This window comes from Solea senegalensis, linkage group LG10 (assembly GCF_019176455.1).
Source record: "Solea senegalensis isolate Sse05_10M linkage group LG10, IFAPA_SoseM_1, whole genome shotgun sequence".
Taxonomy (NCBI): Eukaryota; Metazoa; Chordata; class Actinopteri; order Pleuronectiformes; family Soleidae; genus Solea; species Solea senegalensis.
Window position 1 is genome coordinate 19,529,952 of NC_058030.1, and position 20,273 is coordinate 19,550,224.

The 20,273-nt window shown below is 39.7% G+C and overlaps 1 protein-coding gene across 2 annotated transcripts in view; it reads right to left on the reverse strand.

Annotated features, from left to right (window-relative positions):
* rassf7a (Ras association domain family member 7a) overlaps positions 1-16,406 on the reverse strand; it is a 35,342-nt gene extending 18,936 nt beyond the window's left edge. The window contains exons 1-2 of one of the 2 annotated variants that reach the window (XM_044036168.1): positions 16,333-16,406; positions 12,048-12,178 (exon numbers count right to left, since the gene is read on the reverse strand). The gene's annotated coding sequence lies outside the window, so the exon portion shown is untranslated. Of the gene's footprint in view, positions 1-1,597; positions 1,994-12,047; positions 12,179-16,332 lie in introns of those variants that run through there. The other variant, XM_044036167.1, reaches the window with a different exon arrangement.
* Positions 16,407-20,273: the final 3,867 nt, after the last annotated feature.

Genomic DNA, 20,273 nt, shown 5'->3' on the forward strand with positions numbered 1-20,273 from the left:
TGTGGAGAACAAGGCACAATGAATCTCAGAGGACACACGGCTTGTCCCATGCTAAACAGGCTCATTCGTGTGACAGAACATAAGAAATGTCTTAGCAGTGAGAGAGAAGAGAGAAAAAGTGAAAACTACAAAAGGCTGCAAAGAAGGTTCAAAGTTTAATAGTGCAGTCTGACTGCCCGCAACCACATCATTATCCTGCTATGTGGTTTTCACTGAAGATAGAGCACCCATGGTACTTAAAATAAGAAGAGCACATTTTGCAGTACATCTCTGTTCTTCACACCAAGCAGAGTAAAGCTCTTACATTTTACTTGTTGAATATAAGGTTATGGAAACATCTTCAAATCAATAGATTCGATCAATCAATTATCATGACAAATGTCAAATAATCAAAGACTTTTGCTTTTGAGCGAAAGTTGACAAAACCTCAAAATGTTTGTGTGATGCATTATTATATCGATATGGAACCTTTGTTAAGCTGCAACTGAAGAAACCTATATCATGATACTATATTGTTAATGAATTATATCAGTTATCACAGTTATTAAAATAAACAAAGTAAAATACAATTAATAAATTAGTTTATACAACATATACAATATAAAGCTACACAACTAAAAACTAGAACATATGCTAGAGTCAAACTTTGTGGTTTGGATCTTTTCCTTGCAACCATCTAGTATGCTGACATTATCACTGTGGAACCAAGTTCACTGTGTGCAACACACACACACTGATAAAACGCGAGGTATAACTGTTGGTCAGGAGGGAAAAAAGAAGAATCACCTCCCTTAGGGAGAGTAGAGTGGGGGTGTTCCAATCAATGGCCCTGATTGGACAACAAATACAGCAAGCTAATGAGCCCCGAGGTCCACTATCTTGACACACATACCATGCTGAGAAAATGTTAAGTAAGTCTCCAGCCTCGCATAACGATGAGTCAGTGTTTGAATAGTCTAAGAGAGGTTTGGTGCGTTTGAGATGTGCGGCACGTTAACAGTAAAATGCAGCAAAAACACGTAGTGAGTGAGCTGAACTCTACCCATGCCCTCCATAAATGAATCTTAAATCCTAGAGTGGTGAAACGAGCAGCCAGTGTGACAGGAGAGCCGTGTAAGTGAGAGACTGCACTGGGCTCACACAGTCCTCCAAACTCTGTAAATGATTTCACAAACAAAAATGTACATGTAGCTCTGAGTCTGAGTCACACAGAGAGCATTTAAACACACACACACACACACACACACACACACACACACAAAGAAGTAAACCAAAAAAACAAACATGTGCCCCAAGAGTGAAGTTTAACCAAACAGGTTTGAGTCCTTTTTCCTCATAAAGGAATACTTGGGTGTCGGGTCTAGTGTCAACAGGTACATGTGAAGACACAACTCACCCTGAAGTCAAAACACAGGACTGCTTTTGTGTCAAAACACAAACACAAGCTCACACTTATTATTAATCATAATAGCTCTCTGTATGTGCATACTGGAACAAACAGATAAGCAACAAACAGATCCAACTTCAAAGCAACGTCCGACAGTGAACTAGGCAAAGTCACATTCAATCAGTCTCTGAAAGAAGCTCATACACTCACCAAATGAGAGGATCTTTTCCTTCTCTTGCTCTTCAGTGACTTTCAATTTCCTCTCTCTGTTTTTATGCTCTCTGTCTCTCTTCCTCGCTCGTGGAAATCCTGACTTCTGACAGAGCAGCAGAGCCGGTTGTTCAGCTGGTGCGCGAGGCAGCAAGTCACTTACGTTTGTGTGTGTGTGTGTGTCAGTGAGGAGTGTGCAAGTCCAGCTGAGGTCACGGGCAGTCCGATGTGGTTGCGGGAGGAGATTCAAGTGATGACGTGACTTCTGCTCTGTTCTATCTCGCCGTTTTCTCTTCTTGCTGCCTTGTAAACGCACTTCTCCTGGGTGTCTTCACCACAGCCAAGATCTGAGAGACTGCTGGCTCCCTCTCTCTGTCTCTCTCTCTCTCTCTCTATACCCCTCCTCCTCCTCTTGGTGTCTTTCACCCACACAGAAACACACCCTCCCTGTCACTACTCTCTCTCTCTCTCTCCCCACCCTTTCTCACTATGCTGACAGATCAGGTACCTCCCTCTTTCCAGGTAGTTGAAAGCATTTTTTCAGCTCTGTCGTTCTTTCTCCATATCAATTTACTCACTTTTTTCTTCTACTATTCTACTTTGTCCAATGGCACAAAGGAGTGCTTGTAAGAAAACCCGGCGGTGGGTGCAAAATACCCTAAAATCTCTTTGCATGCACATGTATTTACACAAGAGTCTCTACTATTTGTACAATGTATAACCTGAGGCATGCATACGCCACCTTCCCTCTGGCCTCCAGTCACATGAACAGCTGGTTACACAAATGAACGCATCAGGTGATCTCTTCCTTTTCCTGGAATGAGGTCATAGTCCAGCACACCAGGTGCAATTACAGTGTGTAGGTGTGTGATATCTGTCATAGGCAAACTTTGAGATAAAAATTTCAGACTAAAAGCCAGTCTATTGTGGATGTATTGTCCAACTGGGGACACAAATTGTGTCCCTAATTGGGGGTGGGGGGGGGGGATTTTTTGTGGTTTTGGTTATAAGGTCAAGTCTCCAGGAAATGAATTTAAGCCTAGGTAAAGTCCCCGAAGAAATGTTATGACACAGTGTGTGTGTGTGTTTGACCTAGACAACATCCAGCATAAAGATGAGATGGCAGTGACCCAAATTATAACTCTGGCTAAAAGAGAAACACAAACAAAATAAAACAAAGTTGAAAACAATGTCTCCGTCTCCACCTCGGACATATTAGAAAACACAAACAGACCAAAACTAGTGTGACCTTCAGCAGCCACTCCACATGAGTCAGACCCCACCCTCCATCTTTACAACTCCCTCAAGCTTACATTTAAACTATTATTAGACTTTTTCATGTCATTCTTCTTTACCATCCCCCACCAACCTGAAACTTAAAAGATGAGACATGATACTGGGCAACTTTCCTAAAAGTGCAAGTCTGACTATTATTACTAATGACATCTTAATATTAAACATAAATGTGCTATTATCACATAAAGAAATGTTTTGGTAAGGATACTAAATTTCAAAGATAACAAATACATTTGTTATTTTAATTTATGAAATCACTGCTACATTTATGTACTGTACATTTTTATTGTTAATAAGCACATATTAAAACAAGTACAAATATATCAGTGAATCAGATCGGTTAGGTTTTAATTCTTGTTCTAATCTTATTTCTTATAAAAAGGAATTTTACATCTCTTTCTGGTCAATACTGGCAAAATCTTTTTGGATTTCGAAAAAACATTTATGTGGTTGCGTATTTTCCATTAATGTTAAATAATAACATTTTTAACAAATGCTTGACATTTTTAACATTTTTAAACACCTCCAGGGCAGCAAGCTGGAGGTGTATATGTATATATATATATATATATATACATACATATACACACACACACATACATACATACACACATACATATATATATTTATACATACATACATATATATTCTTTTTTTTAAATTACATTTTACTTCCTACTCCGCAAAACCACAGTAGTCATGGAACTCAGGTGACAATACGTTCTTCACCTCTATGTTTACTTTGTTTTAATTCAACATCATATTGTAAATTCATGCACAAACAATGACATGGAGTCACAGTGTCTGATAACCAGTGATCACACTGTATAGTGCAGATCATCCAAAAATAGAGGTCTTAGACTAATTACATCAATTTCATGAATGAAATCATGCAAACAAAACCCCACAATGACGAATGATGTGGCTTTCTGCTGGTTGAGTCACAGAGTCCCATAGAGAGTCAGTTCACATCTATGTGAACTGATCGGTCTATCAAGCAAAGCTTTTGGCACATGTAAGAGCTGTGCTGTCAGACAAATCACTTAAACCACACTCTAGGAAAAGGGGGGAGGGGGGAGTCCTGAGACCAGAGGCCACAGTGAGAAAAGGATGTGCAGGGAAGTTAAGTACAATTCACGGATCCTGACAGTATCACCCTTTAGCTGTGCATCATGAATTGGTGAAGATTACCAGGTAAAGGTTAACAGGGGGCAATTCGTCCTTATTGCAGGGTATGACAAAACAGATGACCTGGGGCCTGTGAAAGTGTCTGTTGAACAAGTTGTTAAAAATTGCACATGAAATCCCATATCAACAGTGTGGTATGTTGAAGGTAAATCATTAAAAACATCCCCTTACACAGCAGTTTTTATATGTGGGGGAAAAAAATTAATAGCAATACATTGTGATTGTTTGATCATTCCCTCCCCCAGAAGAAACTAGGTTGACAAGCAGAAACTGATTTAAGTAGCAGTTGCCAGTTTACCCCCAAAAGTATTGTAAGTCCTGTTTATCAGTGTTATCTGCAAAGATCTTTCAATTTCATTGGAAGCATGTTTATGTGAAGGCTCACATTAAGTTTTGCAATACTAGGCCCCTGTGATTGTGAATTTATGGAGAAGGGAATTTTCATTTTTGTCTGTCAGGACCAAGAAAGTATACAGGGTGGCTGATAGAACTCTGATCCCCAGGCCAAGTGGTCCAGTGGTGAGTGAGGGTATTATAATGTGATGTGGAGGATTATCAGTCCAGAGCCTTCCAGACCTCCCTGACACCTTCCTGGCATTCCTGAGGGCACCTCCCACTGCTGTGCCTCCATCGTCCATCCTCCCCTGTCAAACCCCCACATATCATCCCCTCTTTCTCTGTGTGACTCAAACATTCTTGCAATCCCATTACCCCCTCCTCTTCCAACCCTCCCTCTGCATTCAGCAAAGAAGCTAAAGAAAACAAGGATGAGGTGTAAAATACTTGAAAAACTGGCATTTTAAGAATCCATTTACCAATTTTACTTATTGCAGAAAATGTTTAAATGCACTCAGCTTCATTGTCTGTGCAGCTACGCAACTGTTTTCTCTTGTTATATCTACTAATGAGTTAATATTCAACAGATGATGTGGGTATTTATCTGTCCAAAGTGTGGCTAGCCTGCCATAACAGAGCCCCAAGAAGACAAGAGGATAGCTCTCGGGCTAAGAAATGGACTGGTTGGGCCTGGCAACAGTAAAATAGGTTCTGTGGAGAGTAGAGAGAGGGTAATACATGCTGATGGTGTCTTTGTTGGCCATTATTCACCAACAATGAGTAGCACACTGTTGCTACTATGGCTTGTCTCATCAAATCTTCGTCTGCCCCTTCTTCTCACCCCGTTTATTCAGCCTTCCACTAAAAACAGCTTTCAACAGGTGGACAACAGGTTGGTCAAGGCGAGAGCCTCAGTGGTCAGTGGTCTGGCACTCTATTTTCAGAGGTCAAAACAACTTACAAAATCCTGAACTTTTGTTGACATTGGTTTTCATTCTCATGGCAAGCGATGGAAGGTAGTAATGCGTTTGTGCCAAACATGCCTAAGTATAGTATTGCTATCTTATTATGGTCAGGCAAGTGCTGTTGCTCCAGTAGTGTAGCTCTGCCTTGTGTATCATTATGACAGTGGAGATAGCTTTTGCCAGTGAAGGTAATTGCACTGCTGAGACATAAATATAGCACATCCCACACCAAGAACAGACAAAGCCTTTTGTTTTCTTCCCAGAAACATGGCTCAGAAGGTGATTCATGTTTTGGAAGCAAATGCCTGTCACTATATCATTCTCAAATAACAGCGGCTGAGTTAAAAATGCACAGAAGTGAGGACAAAGAGGAGACAGTAGAGTACAAAGTGAAAATGACAGGAAGAGCCTTTGAACTGGATCAACATGCAGGGTGCTAGTAAACAAATTTTGTGTTACTCCAAAAACAGGATAGAAGAGCAGCGAGGAAAAAAAACAAACAGGCAGCCTAATTGCCTTCTCTCTGAAGAATATTTTCAGGTTGGACGAACATAGCAAGCAAAGAATCTTAGCTGGCTTTTAGCAGCTTAAGTTGTCAGGACAGTGGCCAAACTCTGGCACCCTTTGTCTATCACACACCTTTCCCCCCCAGTTTATTCAAAACCAGTCCACACTGGCTACTGGACATGACCAGCATTATTTAGAAATGAATTCAACCCTCTATTGCTTCCAGACGGTACTGTCAAAAAATATCTAACCAGTGTTTTAAAATGTCACCTTCATGCCCTGTGGCTAAGCAAGTTTGTTTTCCATCCTGCCTCTAGATATATACTTGCTCTGTGTCTCTTGAGATAAAGCTGTAGCATGTGTCACACTCTGCTGTTTGGCTCTCCTATCAGTTAGTGGATATAGGTTACAGCCAGCCTGATTGGTACAGGAAAAAAAGACGGAACTGTTGTAAAGCCATAAACTTTGCCTAATCACTCAGCTGTAAGGTATGTTGGTAATGAACATGGATATCTTGTTCAACCATATTATCACAACAAGAGGAAAAAGAAAGTTAAAATGAACTCTCCAAGGTGTTCCACCAAGTGCCTATCCTCCATACAAGCCTCAGGAGCCAACAAGAGGGGGCATGGATGTGGGGGGCAGTCAGTGGACAGGAATATAGGTTAGTAACAAGGGAGGTATGAGGTGGGTGCAGGTCAGGTGTCAGAGGTGAAGAAAAGCTTTGCAAGCCCCACACAGAGCAAGGGAAATGCCTCCTGGTGACACTTACTGGCGTCCAGTCATTGTGCGTACACATTTCCACAGGCAGTGCCTCAGGCTTCAATTTGCTTGTCTAACAATGTTGTCTTACAGATGTTTGTCTAGTCAAGTCTATTCAAGTCAATTTTGTCTTCCTCATAGAAGTAGGACGTACCCTTAACCCTCCTTTGTCCGATTATTAGAAAAAAAACTTTTCGCAATGAATTCTATTACACTGAGTCTCTGTTGGGAAAAAAAAAAACAAAACCAAAAGAACAACCCAAACACCTGCATGAACAACAGCATTTAAAAGCTTTCACTCCACTAGGCCTGTCATCTCTTTCTCTCTGTGGCTTTACTGGATCAAAGGAAAACAGCAGTAGTGTTAGACTAAGAAAACCTTTTGCGGCTACAATCATGCTCTAAAAGCACACAAACACGCAAGCAGAAATGCATGCTCAAAGTAGGGCTTGTCAAGATGGAAAAAAATCTTACCGCAATATACATTTAATATCGATATATATATATATATATATATATGTCACACCAATATTTATGCTAAGCTTAAAGGTTCCCTTTTACTCTGAAGTGAAATGTAAAGCAAGGAATGTAGCACACATTCTGAAAATGAATTTAGATAGATAAAACAGGTATATATTAAATACAATCTTTACAGAAGAACGAAATAAATTCATGATCAGTTCTAAATAAAGTTAATTAAATAACATGCCGTGACTTTTTCTTTGAAGAGCACAAAATAGGTTAAATTGCTGGCAAACAAACCCAGCAAAAAAACAAACAAACACATGCAAGGAGACAAAGTAAAACACACTTCAGAGCTCTCCTTCTATTCCCTCTCTGCAGTCCGTATATAGCAAGAGAAGTGCTGTCCGAGAGAAATATTTGTGGCCAGGGAGTTGGTGACAAGGTTCAATTACTTTCATCAGCCGCTTAAATCGTTGATTTTCAACCATAATTTTGCACCATGACTTTAGCAAAAAAAGTCAGTCACTGCGATTTTGTCATATGGCAGGGGGCGCTAGTCAGAGAACACTATGGTCTACTGTTCTGCAGACATCACAACAGCCACCAGCACATACTTTGGGTTTCAGACTGTAAAAATCTTGCATTATATATTCTCCAGGGGATGGCAATGCTTCAGATGTCTTCTTTTATGTCTTCTTTGGTAACACTGTGGCTTGAGGTTTCGTGAGGATTTTCTGTCATAATTTTCTCTTTTGACTGGCCCTTACTTCATGTCTTACACTGTGTATCAACCTAACAGGATGTGGCTGCAGCTATTCCAACCACATGACTGGTTTAAAACACTGTTTCGCTCATTGTCATCTCACTAGTTAAACACAATTGTACAGAAGGCAGGTACAGAAGGGTTTGTTTTTTTGGGGTGGGAAGCATTATTGATCAATAATTCTATAATAATCTTCTTCATAACATAAATCAAGTGACCTGGGAGAAACAACAACACTTTTGCACCTCCTCCAGGCTCTGTTTACAGCCTCACAAATAGGGTTGGATGTGGATAAAATATCATTATCACGATTTTTTAATGATTTTTAACAATAGATTTTTTTTTACTATATTGTTACTGAGCAGTGCACCCAAACTACTTGCCAATGTAAAAATAAAGAAAAAACGACAAACAACAGAGCATTTAGGCCAATTCTGTGCGAGCCAGCATACAGAGCATTTTGTACACTCAGTCTCAGACTGTTTTGGTTATTTTGAAAAATGCATTTTAATACAGTACAGTACACCTTTACGCATGTTACGCATAAGAGTGCTGCGGTGCCTTTAGGAGTAAGAGTGTCAGCCGAAGCAGCTACAGATCCTGTCCTGGAGGAAATATGTCCCTGTGCTTTCTGACCACGGTCTATAATCTAAACAGGAAAGTTAACACAAGCAAAAGTCTTGTTACACTTCAGACAAAGACTATTATCAGCTTATGAACATTTAACATTCTCCACTGTGACCACTCTGTGTCTCTGTGTGAGTTGGCCCCGCCCCCTCCACAGACACATCTCAGGATTCGGCAATAATCCGTTGTACAAACAGCTCCATTGACGTCATCACTGCAAATAACTGTTGTTTGTGCCGAAAAGCATATTCCATATGACAAAAAAATAACTCCATTAGTTCGTTTTAGGGACCAACAGATAGTGTGATTTGGCAAACTGATGCTTCCATACAAGAGCATTGAACAGCAATGGATAGAATGTGACACCACACATTTCACGATCTAGTATCCTCATATCGCACGACAACTGCATTTTTAGTGTAATGAGAGGATTAGACCAGTCACAAGATAATTCAGAAAGAGAATGGGCCTTTCTATAGGCTGTTCCAGTACACCCACTTGGCATAGTTGCTACCCCAGCAACACCTGCCTACACCTGTCTAAATGAAAGTCAGACAATTAACTTGATTTAACATGTGTCTGAAAAATAAAGTCAACAAAACGTATAGACGAAGAGTTTCAGAGAATGAGAAATTGCCTTTGGGCATCTGTTGAATAAGAAAGAGTGTTTGTTAATTCTCATCCTATGAGAGGATCACAAAACAAGAGTATTTTAATAACCTGCAGATTAGACATGGCGACGACTTGTTTTTCCAGCACTCCCGTCTACTGCAGCTTTAACAACAGACAGCTCATCTTGAAGAAGAGGACATAGGCACAACTGATTTACCAGGCTCTCGAGTAGACACTTAAAGAACTGTTGAATTTTAAAAAGGCTGATGAGGCTGCCATCTCAATCTTTATGCGGATGGTTGGGGGTTTGAGTGTGTGCTGGAGTAGCCATGTACATGGCACTGAATTAATGACATTGTGCGTGCGTGCGTGCGTGCGTGCGTGCGTGCGTGTGTGTGTGATGTGTGGGTAGATGGGTGGATATGCCAGATTACTAATTTGTGTTTAGACAAAGGCCATATGTGTGCATATGTGTATCTCTCCCACACATCTCCCACATACTCTCCTTAATGTCCGTGTAAAGCCCTATCAGCAAGAATGTCAGGACTGTCGGGTCAGCAGTGGTGACATCATGGTAACCCCGTCAGAAGCAACAACAAGGCATCAGCACTAGTTTCCTCCTGGTTGCATCAGCTAGACAATACTAGACTATGGATCGATGACGCCCACTCCAGCCCTGCTTCCGCCTCACATAATGATTCTTAAAACACTGAATTTTGACAAGCAAGTGATACGTCTAGAACACCAAAGACATAATTTGTTTTGAATTTCAATACAAAATAGAGCCTCAAATCAAATCTACTTCTCTACACTTAAGATGGCGAATGATGATGACGCACAACAGTTCAGTTCTTCAAGTTGATGGAAAGATTGGCAGGTCATGGAAATCTGTGCAACTTTGACAAGGGTTCAATTGTGATGGCTTAACAACTGCTCAGAGCTTTTCAAAATAGCAGGTCTTATAAACCATGATTAGTACTGACCAAAATTCCCTCAACGGAGGACAAGCAGTGAACCAGCTAAAAGATCTGGGATGCCCAAGGCTCACTGATGCATGTAGAGAGTGATGGCTGCCCAGTATGGTGTATAGGCAGGAGGCACACAGAAAAAAGTGGATGGAATACAAAATGCATCACAGCTTGCAGCATATGGAGATGTTTAGCTGTAGACTGGACAAAGTGCATATGCTGACCTCTCTAAACCCCTGAAAGCTCTAGAATGGACAAACCCAGTGACAAAACTGGGCCATGAAGCAAAGTAACTAGTCAGTTGGTGGCATATTTTACCACATACCACCAAGTACACACCTTGATTACAGTGGTATCACTCTGAAGGCAGTGGATTAAGCATTCTATTTCACTGCAAAAAGTTGTCGACTTGGCTTCCAAACAGAAGAGATCTCAATCTGATTGAGCATCTGTGGGATGTGCTACCAAAATATTCCCTCCATGGAAGGCCCATCTAGAAAGAGTCTTGCTGACTGATACCACATGCAAACTTCACAAATCTTGTCTTGTCTTAAGAGACAGGCTCTTGTCCCCACAACAGTGGGAACCTACACAATTATGTGGGTGGTTTTAATGGTGTGGCTAATCAGCAAAAGATGGTTAGGTCATTTTAGCAAGTCAGGATGAAAGATGTTATACAGCATTAGACCTTTCCTACTTACAAAAAAAGGCTCACCTGCCTAAGGTGGTCTAAGGTCAACAGTCAGACAATAATGGTTTGACAGAGAGAAAAGTGTGCAGCCTGAGGGGAGGCTGACATGGATTTGACATGGACATTATTTACGTCATCTTATATAAGCAACAAATATCTGTGAACCTAACCAGTCCAAAACATACAATAATATCATTACCTCCATCAAGGAGTGATATTTTTCCGTTTGTTTGTCTGTGAGCAGCATAACTCAAATAGTAAAAGGTTAAGTGAAGTAAATATGGTTTAAAAATAACCTGGGGTTATGCAGGTTATGACCCAAGGAAGAAATTGATAAATTTTGGATCTGATCTGCATCTGGATTCAGATCCAGATGCAGGACTGTTTTTTTAAAAAAAACAACGGTATATGCTTTTGGTTAGGAGAGTGCTTTCTCCAGTTCCATTTATTTCTACCTTTTACAAACAATTCTTTGATCCATCCCTTGCCTATGTGAAGGGTTAAGTGTCAGCAAACAGATGCTAGTGTGTGTTTGTGTAAGCAAGGTGAGTGTGTATGTGCAAGGGATCCTCCAGGTCATCAGATAGAGTGCATCTGAGGGAGGGGCAGGGAGCCAGTTTTCAGCATTGCCATGGTAACCAAACACAGACATAACCACCTGGTCAGTGCAGCCCAAGAAGGGGAGCTCAGGGCACACTTCAGGACGGTGACCATGCCAGAAAATCCTAACAGAGTGGTTCGCTTCCCAAACACAACCCATATTGTGTTAGAGCCATGATGAGACCAGCAGAGCAGAGAGTGCACACAGCTGTTGAATCTTTCATGGAGCATAAGAACTAAGCCTACCGGACTGCTCTCATTACAGCAGAGTAATAACTTTAGTCCATCATGTTATGTCTGCGTTATCCTTACATGGTTTTAAACACAGATAGTTCTGTTGTTAAGGTTGGACACCATAACAAATATGTCTTAGACAAACACACACACTTACATTAATACACAGCAAAGTACATGGTCATAATACTGAAAAGTAAAACTGGATCATAATCAGCCTGACCTATTGTCTAAGAGCATTTCAGTCAGTTTATTAGCCTCTGTCAAATAAACTGTGACTCACTTGGTTTTAATTTATCAATTAGTCATTAATCAATGACTAATCTAATCTGGCATTTGTAGGATCAAGAACAAGTTAAGCAATGTGGTGAATGAAAGTTAAAAAACAAACAAAAGTGAACACTGACATTACAACAAAATCTTGTGTGTTACTCACCTGTTGCAGTCAAAAAGCACTCTGTGATGCCTGATGAACAAGAAGGCGGCGTAATGGAGGAAGAGTGAGACAGTCCTGTCACTGTCTGTGTGTGTGTCGTGTTCACAGGCTACCTGACCCTCCACCACAGCCTGTGGAAGAGACAGCGACTGAGTGAGACAGACTCAGAGCAATGCCAAAGGGGAGGGCTGGCCCGGGTGAGTAGGGGAGGTGGCAGTGTGGAAGGGGGTGGGCGGGGTGTAGCTGAAGAGAAAAGTGAAGTGGTGCCGCCATTCCCCATCACCCGGGAAACCAACGCTCTTTCAAAGACAATCGGCCAATGGCAAACACCGGCAATTGTGTTCAGACAAAAAGTCACATGACTGCTCAAACACCACTCCCTGTGCACTGACTAGAGTGAGAGGAAAAAAAAACAACAAAGTTCAGCGTGGGGGGGTGGAGGGTGTTGGGGCTGAAGGCTGAGGGCAAGTACACAGTAAGAAAAAGAAAGGAGGGAAAAGGAGGAGAATTAAAGTATACAGAGGCTGGGATTTTGAACTGAGTTGTAGAAAAAATCTGTTTATATCATACCTATAATTTACATACATACATCTCCTCAAGAGCTTCCCCATAACCCCAACCATAGAATTATAATTGTTTATTCATTAATAATCAAGTTAATAACCAAATACATTTCTAAAACGACCCTCCAAACGTTTCACCGTCCAAACAACCTGTTGCCAGTTAAATCAAAGTGCAAATACAATGGTTAGAATAACCTTATAAGACATACGGTGAATTTTAAAAGCACACAATCGTTAACAATGTTGCATAAAACTCAGAAATACTGAGCAGATCTACCCCAGACCCAGAGTTTCCTCAAGTTCTTCAGGTGTCCTTTATGATCAATGTGGAACTACTCACTGGTTTTCAAACGGCTACAGCAGCTTTAGATGGATGAGATGCTGATTCTAATTCTGAACTTTTTTTTTATTCAGACACCAATGAAGCCAGAACTCCAACATCATCTACATAAATCAGCGATGCAGAAATGATTCATTAGGACATCAGCAGACCCCTGAAGAGAATGCATTGGCATACAAACAATTTGGCCATTTTTACTATTTAAAACACATTCATCTTGCTGTGCTAAAAATCATACAAGCCTCAGGCTTAGGCATCTCAATTTTGAGAATCTCAAACCTGTGTTGTAACCTGCATAAATAAGGTTTATCTTACATCCTAAACCAAAGACAACAACTATATTGTAACTATAAATACATGTTTATGCTTTAATCATACCCTTCAATATCAAACTATCTGTTTGATAAGTGTATCATGTTTTTACTATGCACACTGGCATCTGCCCAGGGCTGTAAACTAAATTGCAGCGAGGTTCTCTGCGTGAATTCCACAACAGAACAGGGAAGACACTACATTCTGTGAATGTTTGGCAGCAGGTTTAATACCCAGACTGAAATCACACACCTATCACTTTCTCAGCAATGTACGTTACACTTGGACACAATCATCCGTCTTGTAATACATCGCCTCCGCGCCAGACAATTACGCTACTTCAGCTACAGCAGTCTCTCATTTTCAGAAACGCAGTTACCATGTAAAAAGTGGCTCAATTACCTCTCCACTGTGTGAATGTGACAGGGTGCTGTAGCTGATGGGCCACAATAAGAGAAGAGACAATGTGGACAGTACTTGTCCACATTGTCAAAAAAAACATGTTTAATGCCAGGTTTAAACATTTTATTTATTTAATTAGAATTCACCCCCGGGTCAAATGACTCTGAACAATTTCTTTTTATCTGCTTCAGCTCTGAGCAGCAAGAGTGAAGACACCAGTGAAAGAACAGATTTGTCCTTCATCTGCTCTATTTTGCCAGCAACATTATTTCCAGCACAAGGCTACACATTAGCATTAATATTTGTAGTGACGTTTTTAAAACGGAGGACAGGGCTGAATATGATTTATTACATTTAATTTGTCCACCATCAAGTTTCTTTCTTACTTTCTTTATTTCCTACAGTTTTTTGTTTTGTTTTTTAAAACGATGAAGTTGCAAATTTCAAACAGCTTTGACGTCTCAACTGTTGCTATTCTTCCCCATTCTGCTCGAGATCTATTGTGTTAAAAAAAAATCACGTGGGGGTATTTTTACACTTCCATGATGTTAAAACTGCAAATTGATTCTTGGCAGATTGTTAAGAATGATGGGGAACTATCCCAGACAAGTTCCTGACAGTCAACAAAGTAATAGAAAGAGCAATGGTGATGGCACTGCGATGATTTAGTGTCTGCAAGATGAACACTGGTAACAGGGGGGGTGGTAATTCTCAGCTGGTAGACGAGCAGCTGGACAGATGAGTCATCATGTCCACATTTCATAGTGTGCAGGGGGCTGAGAGCAACTAAAAACAATCCTATAAACTTTACCCCCTCTGACTTTTCAATTTATTTGAGCATTGTGCACAGAGTGTACCACTAATTTATCAAAGGAAAACACTGAAGGCGAAATACTAAATCGATTCGACTGCATCACAAAGTGTCGTGTATATCCATTCACAGAATCAGAACAATTTGGCTGTTTAAATTAAATTTTGCCCTTATGTATTATCTTCTACGGGTTCAGCATAATGAACAGTGAGAACAGCGAGACAGAGAAGTAGAAAAATTGTGCCACACACTCATACTGTTTCGGTAGTGAACACAGAACATTAACTTCTAACAATAAAACCCAGCAATGATTACTCCAGAAACTAATCAAGGCATACCACAATACACATAATGGCTTCTGTATTTTAAAACTCAGCTGTTTACAAAAATGAGCAATTCACTTTTGGTCAGTACATGAAACAGAAAAGATAAAGAAAAGGGAAGAAAACAATGCTGTATTTAAATACAGGGAACTAAGATTAGGAAGAAGAGAAAAATACATGTTCTGTCAGGTGAAATAAGAAAAAACAGGATGGTAGTCAAACTGATTAACATAAATCCTTTCTGTACACGTTTAATGTTTAATTAGACATTAAACACAAAGTTTTGACCGGGGTGTTTTATGAGCAAATTTGTAAATAATCAGGTTAGTCAGGTTTGGTGATTATGCAACGTTAAAAGAAAAATGTGAGTAGAGCGGTAATGTAATTTAAGCTATGTACCTATATATATATACATACATATACATATTGTAGAATATGATTCTGTTTTCGGTTGTGGTTAGGCGTTTTGGTCTGTTACACCAGTAATAAATAGGACTTCAATACACAGAATGCAGTGACAGTGAGGATTTCCTAACATAAAAAGCCTCATTCTTCCTCCCACAAACATCTTGACCAGAGGAGAAGAAAAATGAGGGTCTGCAGTGGCAATGCATTACACAGAAATCTAAAATATACACAGTTAAAAGCGGAGAGGAAGCTGATAAACACAGCAATATGGATACTTTTCTCCCAGGTAAAGGCAAAAACAGAAAAACCTTCGTCAAGGTTAGCTAGTCAAGATATTTAATGTGTAAAAAGTTTTTTTATGGGCTGTTATTGATACCTTTTTGTCTCCTCTTATCATGTGATGATTCTCAGTAGGACGTAACATTTCACTGTATACTGTAAATGACATGTAATATACATGTACAGATATGAACACAGTTTAATAAACAAGCAGTGAGGCAGTTTCACTGTATGTGCATGCACATTAACTGTGTATAAGTACATCTCTGTTTTTCATATTTCAGAAGATATGGCAGACCACGCTCGTGCAATGTTTGGACTTGGGGTTGCAGGAACCATTTTAACAGTTCCCCTTTAAATCTAAAGTATCTTGCACTGATTTAAAAGACAACTCATTATGACCTTGTGGACCTCTTTATCACAAAATATTCACTTTCTGGACCTCTCTGAATATTATTGGAATACAATGACCTACATTTTTGTTGATAGTTGTGTCTTTAGCAACTTTAACGCACAGTTACTGACTGTAGTTTAGCAGCGTTGTTCACGCTAGCACAAGTTTAACTGTTTGCTGTTCAACTTAAAGTTAAACTGTAAATCACACTGGTGGAAAAACGAGCCAAGCCACTTAAACCCAGTGACACGTAGTATATAACTTCATCTGAAACTAATGTCAACGAGCGGGGAAAGTTTGTTTTTTTTGTCTGAGTTCATCTTTGTTAGCCTGACATCAGCGTGCAGGTGCAGCGATCACAGCTCACTTTATTTCACCTGTTGCAGCCTTCGTCAAAGTTCAAAACAGTTCACTTACACTTTATTCTAAAAGAAAAAGGTTAAAACAACTTACATGAGATTAGTCAGTCGATAAGACCGAGGGCTTCATCCTCCGGTCTGACAGTCCACTTGGTCAGAAATCCGCTTTTGTCAAGTAAGTCACCCCCGGATGTAGCAAAAATACTACTTCCGGTCAGCACTTTCAAATTAAAGGTATCAATGGTCGAGAAAATACACTGAGTCGTTATGTAAGGATGTTTTTGGTTTCATTTTCAGTCATTCGTGTGATTTTAGACACAATGGCATAGAAGAGACAACAGTTTCTCAGGAACAGGCAATATCATACAAATATGTTGCAGGGCTGACTTCTTTGGAATTAGGTCCTTGTCTGTTTTGATAAACTAAAGCTTGGCTTGAGAAAGTCCCAGACTTACAGAACAGACTGCAAGACTTAATCTGACTCTAAAGTATGAGGAGGTACTATTGGGTAGCTGAGATGGCACCAAGGCATGGGACAATATGAACATTTCTTGTTGTGATTATCCTCAACTGAAATAAGTAGGATTCAAAATAATTTTAGGATAATTGTGCAAGCATGTATATGTTTTTTATAGATTCTTAAATGTAAGCCTTCTATCCTTCTGCATATTCATACTTATAAACTTACATATAATTAAAACCTGTTCTGAAACAAATATAACGGAAGCAATGTTAGAAATGTTACATGAGGTCATGACGTCCCAGAATGACACAGGCTTCCCCTTATGGCACTTCAAAATAAATCATGAAGACTGTATGTTGGTGAGCGAGACACCATTTTCAAATGTGAAATATTAATAATTTCCCCCATTCACCAGTAAATAATCTCCTTTTTTTTGCTTTTTAATGTGATGTGCTTGTCCCACCCCTAATGGCGGTAGATATATTATACTGCAGTTCAGCAACAGATAATCTAATTGGAAACTGCCTCTGAAGACAGATCTGAGATTATGAAAGTCATTTGCAGAGGCCATGAGGAGATGTCTAACAAAATACTGCACAGATACACCGCATTCCACCTTTAAAATGTGTGAGCGACTGTACGATGAGGAGGAAGTGTATAAATGAAAAGGGGAAATTGTGTCTGTAATAACCTTTTCATTGCGTTTAAACAAAAGGAAAGGAAATGTGCAACCAGCCATCTGCTTGATACTCAAATGCAAGTGTTTTTCACTTTTATTTTTGTGGCCCAAATGTTGCTTTAAAATCAAAAATGTATGAGTGGCATGACATGTGACTTTGAGGACATGTCAAAACTGAAAGCAGTATAAACACTGACCCCACAACAGGCGTTTCTGACAAAGCAGAAACCTACAACAGCTGTTCGTGGCTTTCTTCTGTCGGAATAGATTATTAAACAGACTTTGTTAAGACTGGAGCGTTTTCTAAACTCATGCCAAGAAACTATTGTTAAAAATTGATGATGTGCGCAATAAAAGAAGGCCAGAAAACAGCCGTCTATTGTAGTCCTAATGCATTTCTTTTCTTCTCCTCTCTTCTTTTGAAGTACAGGTTATCCCCAGAGCCTCTGCTCATAGCCACTGAACACATGACCTTGAAGCAGAATGAGCAGTAAATGCAGTATTAGCCCTGGTGTATTGATTCAGCATTGCAAAACAATGAGAGAAAGGAAAGTCATGGGTGTAAATGCTTCTCTGGGGCGTGAAGTCGCTCCTTTAAGATCTCCATCTGATATCTTACATCATCATCATCATCATCTAACCGCTTTATCCTCCACCAGAGGGTCGCGGGGGGTGCTGTGCCAATCTCAGCTACATCGGGCGATAGGCGGGGTACACCCTGGACAGTTCGCCAGTCCATCGCAGGGCCACACACAGATAGAGACAAACAACCATTCACTCTCACACTCACTCCTATGGTCAATTTAGAGTGTCCAATTTACCTAATCCCCCTGATATCTTACATTTCAAACACAATTCCAACAGCTTAAACCTACATTTTTCATGAAGGGTTTAATGTGTTTAACCTACTTGTCATTGTCATGCCAACAATGACCTCAACAGAAGTTCCTCCTATAGGGAAGAGTACCTGTTACCTTCAACAACTCAGGTACATCAGGAGATGTATAAACACAGAAACAGTTGCTATATACATTAGATGGCTTGTCTTTTCAAGCAGGTGTAACAATTCCATGTCATAAAGATGATTAAAAATCATTTAACTTTGTTCAGGGAGCTTTAATGCGCTGAAGTAATTACAAATAATGTGCCTTTTGTATATCATTAAAGATTGCGTGTCTGCCTTTGATTATGAAGGTGTCAACAGAAAATGAGTTATCTTGAAGTGAAGTGAATGGAATGTTCCTTCCGGCAGGAACCTGTGGTCTCAGGTGGACTGTACAAACAGCTTCTGCCGGGCTTGTCTGAACTCATACTGTAGATAATTGCAGGTACAGTATTGGATCGGAAAAAATGTGACCTATGCTAAGTCAATATTAATATTACCCTTGCCAGTGTTTTTACCTGTGTTTGTCTGGTGTCTGTCTGGTGTTTGTCTGGCATAGAATTCAAAAAGTAAAAGCGAGATTTGGATGAAATTTCCCGCTTTTTCAGTAGTGGTGTAAACATGGATCCAGATTTAGAATCTGCTTAAATGAAATGTCAAATTGTTGTTACGAGATAGGAGAGAGAGGCCTTGGATTTAGATGGGATGTACAATTATTTCTTATAAATACATACCCTTTCCATGATAATGTTAGGTGTTGGTGTGTGTTTTACCACTTTAACTGTAAATGATTCATATATCCAATCCAGCTTTATTTGTAAAGCACTTTAAAACAACCATATCTTGCTCAGTGCACATTGTATGATGGTACTAATACATGTCATGTCTTTGACTGATTTGGTTGTGTCTTTGTTGTCACTGCAATCCAACTGAGTTGATCATGAATTTAACTCAAATATTATCAGTTGGTATTATTTTTCATTGTAGACAAAGCAAATGTTGACACACTTCTATTAATTTCAATGTGGCTTAAATGTCTGTTTGTTTCTATGTAGAGGTTGGCCAATAATTGCCATTTTAGTAGCATTAGCCATGATTATATATCTATATATATATATATGTATATAATATATATATATATATATATAATGATTTTAAAAACCAAATTCATGAAGCCCTGCAGTGTATTTTTATTATTGGGAGCATTACTAAGGACCCTACCTTTTTTTAGATGCATGACCTTTAAAGGACACCATGCCTTCTTCTCAAAATAAGGATAAATTGAAATGGTTTGAGGAAAATACACTGTTCCAAAAACCTTTACTTTACTCACAATGTTATTTCGCGACATTATCAAACACATTTGAAGAATTGGTCTTCTTGGCAATTAATTTTTCATCATTTATCACAATATTCACTGTCTGTTATTAGCAGATAAAAGCACTGTTGGTCTGTAGCATCTGGTAATGAGGTTCTAAGAGGCTGAAAACTGTCCCCCGTCCAGATGTGAGGAATGTGATCCGTTTCTAAGAAATTATAGGACTGTTCAGAAAGAGTAGGTGGACACACCTTTCCAGAAAAATACCTCACTTTTTCTTTTCCATTCTCCCAATAGCACCACTAGGATGGGAGCACGGCTGAAAACACCTGACAGGGAGTGAGGGGGAGAAAAAATCCCACAAGTGGAGCAGCTGTGCGAGGGAGATGTTCGAAGGTGGTCCAGTTATACATGATGACAGGAGTTACTGAAGAATAACACGTTACATAAGAGCTGTCTCATGGTTAATGGTGGGTTTTTGCTCTTATATGTGTACACACACACACACACACCATACATTCCTATGTCTAACATGTGTACACATCTTAATCCAACCCTGTGGACAGCTGTCACTGAACCAGATAGAAGAAGGAGTATTAGCAGCACTGTTTGATGACTCCCTGTGCTTTATTACTACTTTGACTCATGTATTTATGTCCTGTTGCTGTGAACAGATGGGATAGATAACGGCG